At 35.9% G+C, this 6,501-nt stretch overlaps 1 long non-coding RNA gene across 1 annotated transcript; it reads right to left on the minus strand.

Annotated features, from left to right (window-relative positions):
• Positions 1 to 1,677: 1,677 nt before the first annotated feature.
• Positions 1,678 to 6,348, minus strand: LOC130013052 (uncharacterized). Its single transcript, XR_008788341.1, has 4 exons — positions 6,190 to 6,348; positions 3,573 to 3,661; positions 2,665 to 2,725; positions 1,678 to 2,095 (listed from the first exon to the last, which is right to left on the minus strand). It is a non-coding gene; the product is annotated as an uncharacterized LOC130013052 (long non-coding RNA).
• Between the last annotated feature and the right edge of the window lie 153 nt (positions 6,349 to 6,501).

Consider the following 6,501-nt stretch of genomic DNA (forward strand, 5'->3'; position numbering starts at 1 on the left):
CCTACCTGTTGTGTAAATTATCCATTACATCCTGTTTTACTTGTCCAGCGGGTTCGAAAATATTTTTAAATCGAAGTTTCATTTGAAAAGGTTTACGTTAGACGTTTCAAACCATTATGTTGAATTTTTCAAAATTTTTAAATAAGGTGTGTTAAGATGAAATTTGTATCATCAATTAATTGAAATATTCTAAAATAGTCAGTTTGTTGACCAGAATAAAGATTGGGACATATTATTCAGTTACAACAAGAGTGGTATTTAGCCTTTAATTTAATCGAATGCTCACCCCCAGCTCGTGGAATTTATACATATTTAAGCTTATGTGTTTTCGATTCAATTTTTATACGTACAGTATATATTTTATGGAAGCATATACTGCCGTCATCGTCGCCTTTTTCGTCGTTCTGGCTTAACGGCGACTCTCGCGTTGTATCTAGAAACACGATGATCTGACGGGACGCTTTCAGAAACATTTAATAATTTTGAAGTTACTGACATTAGTGACAACGAGGGCGTTTGGGTCAAATGCAAAGGAGGTACCCGGCACCCGGTCTTTAACGTTCGGTAAATTTATGACCTCAATCATGCGGACATAAATGCCCACGTTCCAGAATATGCGTTATCTTATGACGTGTATGTTTTAAGCTCGATCATTGAGTTATCTTGACTGTGCCAGGTTTTAAATGCCTCCGTGTGCGTGGTGGACCTATGTTTCGCTAGGGTTAGGTTCTTGTAAACTGATTCTATAACTAAAGCACCATGATGGATGTCATAAACTTACTGAACGGTACAAACAGGTTGCCGTTATCTCTTTATAGCCGGATTTATTTCGTTAATATTAACCCCTTCTAGGCGGCAATAATAATGGATCTGGTGCCATTTCATTACAATATGTGTTCAAAACAAAGTAATAACTGTATAAGAGAAACAAACCATGGTTCAACACATAAATCTGCGTAAATCTGAAGCAAGCAATAGAACGTTTATAACGAATTTTCAAATTATAGTAGCCAAATAAACTCCGCATTAGGGCTCTACTGGTCAGAATTCTTATGAATTTGATTAAACTTAAAATATATGTTTATATCCTAAAGATCTCGGATAGGTTCAATTTTGGCACATATCTCACCCTAGCTAGACTATTGCGTCTGATTACACAAAAATCGCACAATTAGCTTGTCGAATTTTTATGGGATGAATTCGATTTTTGTGGAAATCGGACTGTAATTCCCTCCCCCCCCCCCCCGCCCTTACACAAAAAGTGGCAATGCATGTAATACATATGCCAAGGTTAAACTTGAAAAATGTTATGGCCCCTGTATTTTACCCAAAATGCGAAATATGTACAAAGTTTGTACACCTTCCAGAGGCTACAATTTTTATTTGATTTACATGAAACTTGATTTTGGTGCACATCCCTCATATTTGGTTTGAAGCATGGAGATCTGTGTTCATGCGAAAACAGACACTATTGAAATCCAGCGTTCCATATTCTTCCAGTGCAGAATATGTAATTGGAGCAATAATTCTGAAAGGAATTATTTGGAATCTGTAAAAAAAAAAGTTGCTTCATCTCACTGTATTTACAAGTGGGGGACAGACAGACCTACGAGAGTGACCCCAATATATAACCACAATTATCATTCAATAAATGTGAGGGTTTATTAAACAAACACAATCAGTAAAACACATTTATTCTAGATACAGGTAGCTGAATATTTACAAACCATAATTTATATAATCTATTCTGTATAGATGGACAAGAAAAAAGAAAAATACCCAAAATATTGTAAATTGAGAAACCAAGATTTGTGCGCTTGGGGATGAGTCAGAACTCAAATATCTCAAATTGTAAAACTAAACAAAAAACCAAAAAAGCACCATTAACTGATAAAGGTCAAAAGAGAATATTAAATGCTTTCAAAAGTATTTTTAATGGTCAATTAATCATAAAATTTAGTTTATTTCTTCATTCATATCCATTCTTAATTTTAAATACCGGTATTAACTATACTGTCAGTAAGATTATTTAGTCAATTTGGGGTCGTTCAGCTGGGAATCTTTCCTTGGAGTAGTCTCTTGATGGTGAATAAAACTAAAATAAAAAGAAAAGAATGTTTTATTTAAAGAGAGTACAGGATCCAAAGATTATAAATAAAACTTTCTAGAAATCATGAAAGTAATGGTTTATTGTGTATATCTGGGTAGATGATACATGCCCTAGCATTATAATGCATGTACCTCAATATATATCTTGTTTCCATATTTTATATTCTCACTAGTTCAATGTTTTTAAATTTATAGTTTTATTGAATCCCATGGAATAAGTCTATTTGAAAAACTCTTTAAAGTGATTTTCCTATCCCTATCTGAAGCTCTCTGGTATTTCTTTGCAGAAATACTAACTTTCAGTCCGTGGCTATTCCCTGTACTTGCCCAAGTTATAGTGGTGGTATGTGATCTTTGCAAATATCACACCAGTTATACATACGAACAAAAGAATTATTTTCAGACAAGCCATTGATGCTATTTCTCTACATTTGGGTGTTTGGTTTATATGCATGTGCTTAAATATTTAATGAGATTATCAATAAGACACTGGATCCTGCTCTGGCAACCTGAGAAGAAACTTTTGTAGTGGTTCCACAATAGCTTTATTCTTACCTTGTACTGATCGGTTGGCTTCCACTGTTGCCATGGTAATGGGTTTGAGGTTTTGTTCCAACTGTAAAGATTACAACAATATTAATATATGTAGAATGATTTTAATTCACAGAAAAGTAAGAGCTATAACTTTATTACACCTCCACTTGACACAAATTAGGTCATTTCGGGACTAACATATCCATGGTTCAATTTTATTTCAATAATTCACTTGGGTGTAGGGGTCTTTAGCAGTGGGAGGAATCCGGAGGGCCCAGAGAAAACCCACGAGGTTTGACAGACGACCCCACTCCTTGTCAGTACAACAGGGTAATCGAAGCCATGCCAGTTGACTCGGGGACAGACCTTATGATACAGCACTCATCTGCTAACCATTCGACTATCCAACCTCCCTCAGATTAAGAGCCTATAAATAGTATAAAACCAGCAAAGACAAGTAGATCTGTATCTCAACTAGGTTTGCACTTGGCAGACAACAAAACATATACAAATAAGCAAATTTGTTGTTTATTTGGTTTTAAGGATGAGAAAATTTAAAGTTCTTTATACATATACTGGTACCAATGCGGGATGCCAAAATATTACATGCATTTCAATAAATGAAATGAAATGAAATGGAGTTTAACGTCCTACTGTTCTGCTCCTAACCTGGGCTAATGAAGACGGGCATACGCCATACAGTGTGCTATGAGGGAAATTTTGCCCGGACAGCGGCACTACGGCCTACTCTTATATCGAATTCCAACTGCCAAGGGATCTTTAACGTGCATGCCAATGTGTGTCTTTCAAAAGGGGGCAGGTATAGATCTATAATAAACTACTGAACAGAATCCCCAATTCCTCTATTATATTTTAAAGGGAGATTCTTAATTCTGCACATGATGACCTTCAAAAAAAGGAAATTGTACCTCACATCTGGGCATCTAGAAGCTAATCGAAATAAGTAGCCCATTGCTCCAGCAAATCCAATGCCAGTAAAGAAAAACAAAGGAATCAACTGAAAAGATATTTTAAAGCAATAAAATACATGGTATTTATACACAGTTCAACCTAATAATCCTATTAAAGGACAATATGGGTGTCAGACATTATTACATATGTGATAGAACTGGTTAAATATGTTCCAAATATAATTTTAACACCAAGATCATTGCTACTATACATTTGGATGCATAACAAAGATTTCAAGAAACTGAAGTTGCGAAAGCAAAAGGAAAACACAAGTTATCCTTCTATATAACTGACTGAAGTAACAAGCGATAACAGGTACACAGGCTAATATATGGTAACTGATAATTCCATCCAAGACGAAAAGTTGATATATGAGACTGTGAGAGGATACATGTATCTGACAATTTATAAAAAGAATTGACTGCCAGTACTAGTTAAGAAAAAACTAAAAAAAATAGTAAAAATCTGTGCATTACCATGTTTTTATTAAGTATAGAATTAGAATAAATATAAACAAGGGAATGTACGGCTATTTCTATTTTTCTCGTTTTCTCTTACATGTATCTTAATAAGAACATTCAAATATGTTTTTTGGAATTGTCAGATATCCTCTAACAGTCTCATTTAATGTCTCTCGTAACTTCACTCATCTCTCGAATTTTCTACTTTAGTTTTCGGTTATCACATGGTAAATACCTTGATCTCTTAATACTTAACCTCTCGTAATTTCACTCATCTCATAGACCGTCATACCAGGCATTCACTGGGACTGAAACGCGACCGTTTAGCAGTAAAAAGTTGCCCAGTAAAATTGACTGGTGTTCAAAGGTTTTTCGACAAGGATTCAATAGGGCAGTTCCTGAAAGTAGGGACGACGACAAAAACTTCAACTATCCTGTATGGCTTTAATTCTGTTATTTCTGGATAGGGCTTTACAATTACACCAAAATGAGCTTGATAAGCCCTATATTAATGAAGTTATGCCTAATTAATTAACGCCCCTTTAATCTGAAGAACAATGAATGAAAATTGAGGCAATCGTGCGCAGTCGTGAGCGGTAAAATTCCACTAACTTTCTTACATGGCAGACACTTTGAAACAGGATCAAAAATTTTTCACACTTCATATTTTGGCTCCTGAAGCACCTACTGATTTCATTGAAAACGCGCAGAATTAAAGCTGAATACATGTACAGGGCTGGCCACGAATAAATTGATGGCGAGCAGATGACTGCTCACGCAAATTTAGGTTTGGGGAGCAAGGCGAGCAATAAAAATTGCTCACGCAAAATGTTGTTTGTGTGAGCACACATTTTGTAACATTGTTTCAATTTAAAATCATAAGAAAATTGCTATTCCTGGCACAAAGTTTGCAGTAAACATGTGTGACCATCGCTTTCTGTTTTTGACAGTCATACGTACTCTTCTTTATTAAAACCAATTTCCGTATGGATTTCTTCACCCCACGAAATAAATGTGGATAGGGCAATCAGGTTGCCTTTGGCCATTATTACGCTTAGATTGAAAATTATACGACTGCACAATGGAATAAAAACCAAAGTTCTGATAAAATAGGAAATACCGATAAATATTAGTTTGAAACGTGTTCATTTAGCGTGAATGCCAAATGCCGGATGTAAACATTCTTAACTTTAGACTCGATTATCACAAGTTTGTTACTGGTGTTCGTAGGAAAACCAGTCATGACGTTCAGGTCTAAAGTGTATTTTTAGTAACACAAGTTGCGAGTAACTTTATTAGCCAATCAAATTTCAGGAGGAAATGCCGCGTGCAGCTGGGTGAATCTCAGTTTGACAGACGAATTTATGACGTTATTGACATTGTTGGGTTAGTTTCGGCAATAACCTTGTCAATATTTTGATTATTTTTACAGGGTTTCTTAAAATTTTGCGCGAGCAATGAACCGCTCGCGTAAATGTAGATTTACGCGAGCACAGCGCGAGCGCGAGCAGTTGCTCGCGTCTCGTGGCAAGCCCTGCATGTATATATATTTTCAAATCAATATATTATTTACTCTATGCTATTCTAATATCCGTCCCAAAATCGTGTTGTTTTCTACTTTCAATCTTTTGACGTTTAGCTTTCTTCGCACTCGGAGTCGGAGCAGCTAGAGTGAAAATTCGAAAACGAGGTGTAACCACATTTGAAGCCGCAGTTTCGTACCAATCGACAATCCGACGAGGAAGAAAAGTCAATACGCAAATCAAACTGGCGTATACGTGGCATGACTCGCGACGACAAAATTACACCTCACCTGCGGTTCACCTCATCACCGGCGTAAATACTGAACGGCGAGTAATTATAATGACAACTACGTTCTGAGCTGAACTAGGCAGAACTGTGACAGGACTGAATTCCGTGTCACGCAATGACAATCGAGTATCCCCGAGATGAGAATATTGAGAATGATGGAATGGATAGGTGACCGGCAGTGGGGTCTGAAACGTCAGCTGAGTGTATGTGTTTACGTCTACGACTACAAATTAAAAAAAAAAAGGACGTTGTATTAATCAATAGATGACAGATTCTCTATTAAAGGTTTTCGATAACTTACAGAGTTGTGCTGTTTAAGACTTGCAAAGGTCAATCCCGTCATCATTTTCGCTTTACCAGCCATTTTGCCTTCTACTTTTTAAGACTAAGTCCTGTGTGCTTTCACTCCGAAAAATGGCTGAAGGTTAGGGACAGACAACTCTCCAATACCAAATATTAAATAAATCTCAAAACATTTTACTCTTAAAGTATGTAAAACAAATATACAAAATAATGACAATTAATTTTATAAAATTATTTTGAATTGGCCTAATGTGTAAGAAAATCTGAAACAAAGGCTTACACGCTATTTTTTCTACACCTAAGTTTAGCA

The sequence above is a fragment of the Patella vulgata genome, chromosome 5 (assembly GCF_932274485.2).
Source record: "Patella vulgata chromosome 5, xgPatVulg1.2, whole genome shotgun sequence".
Classification (NCBI taxonomy): domain Eukaryota; kingdom Metazoa; phylum Mollusca; class Gastropoda; family Patellidae; genus Patella; species Patella vulgata.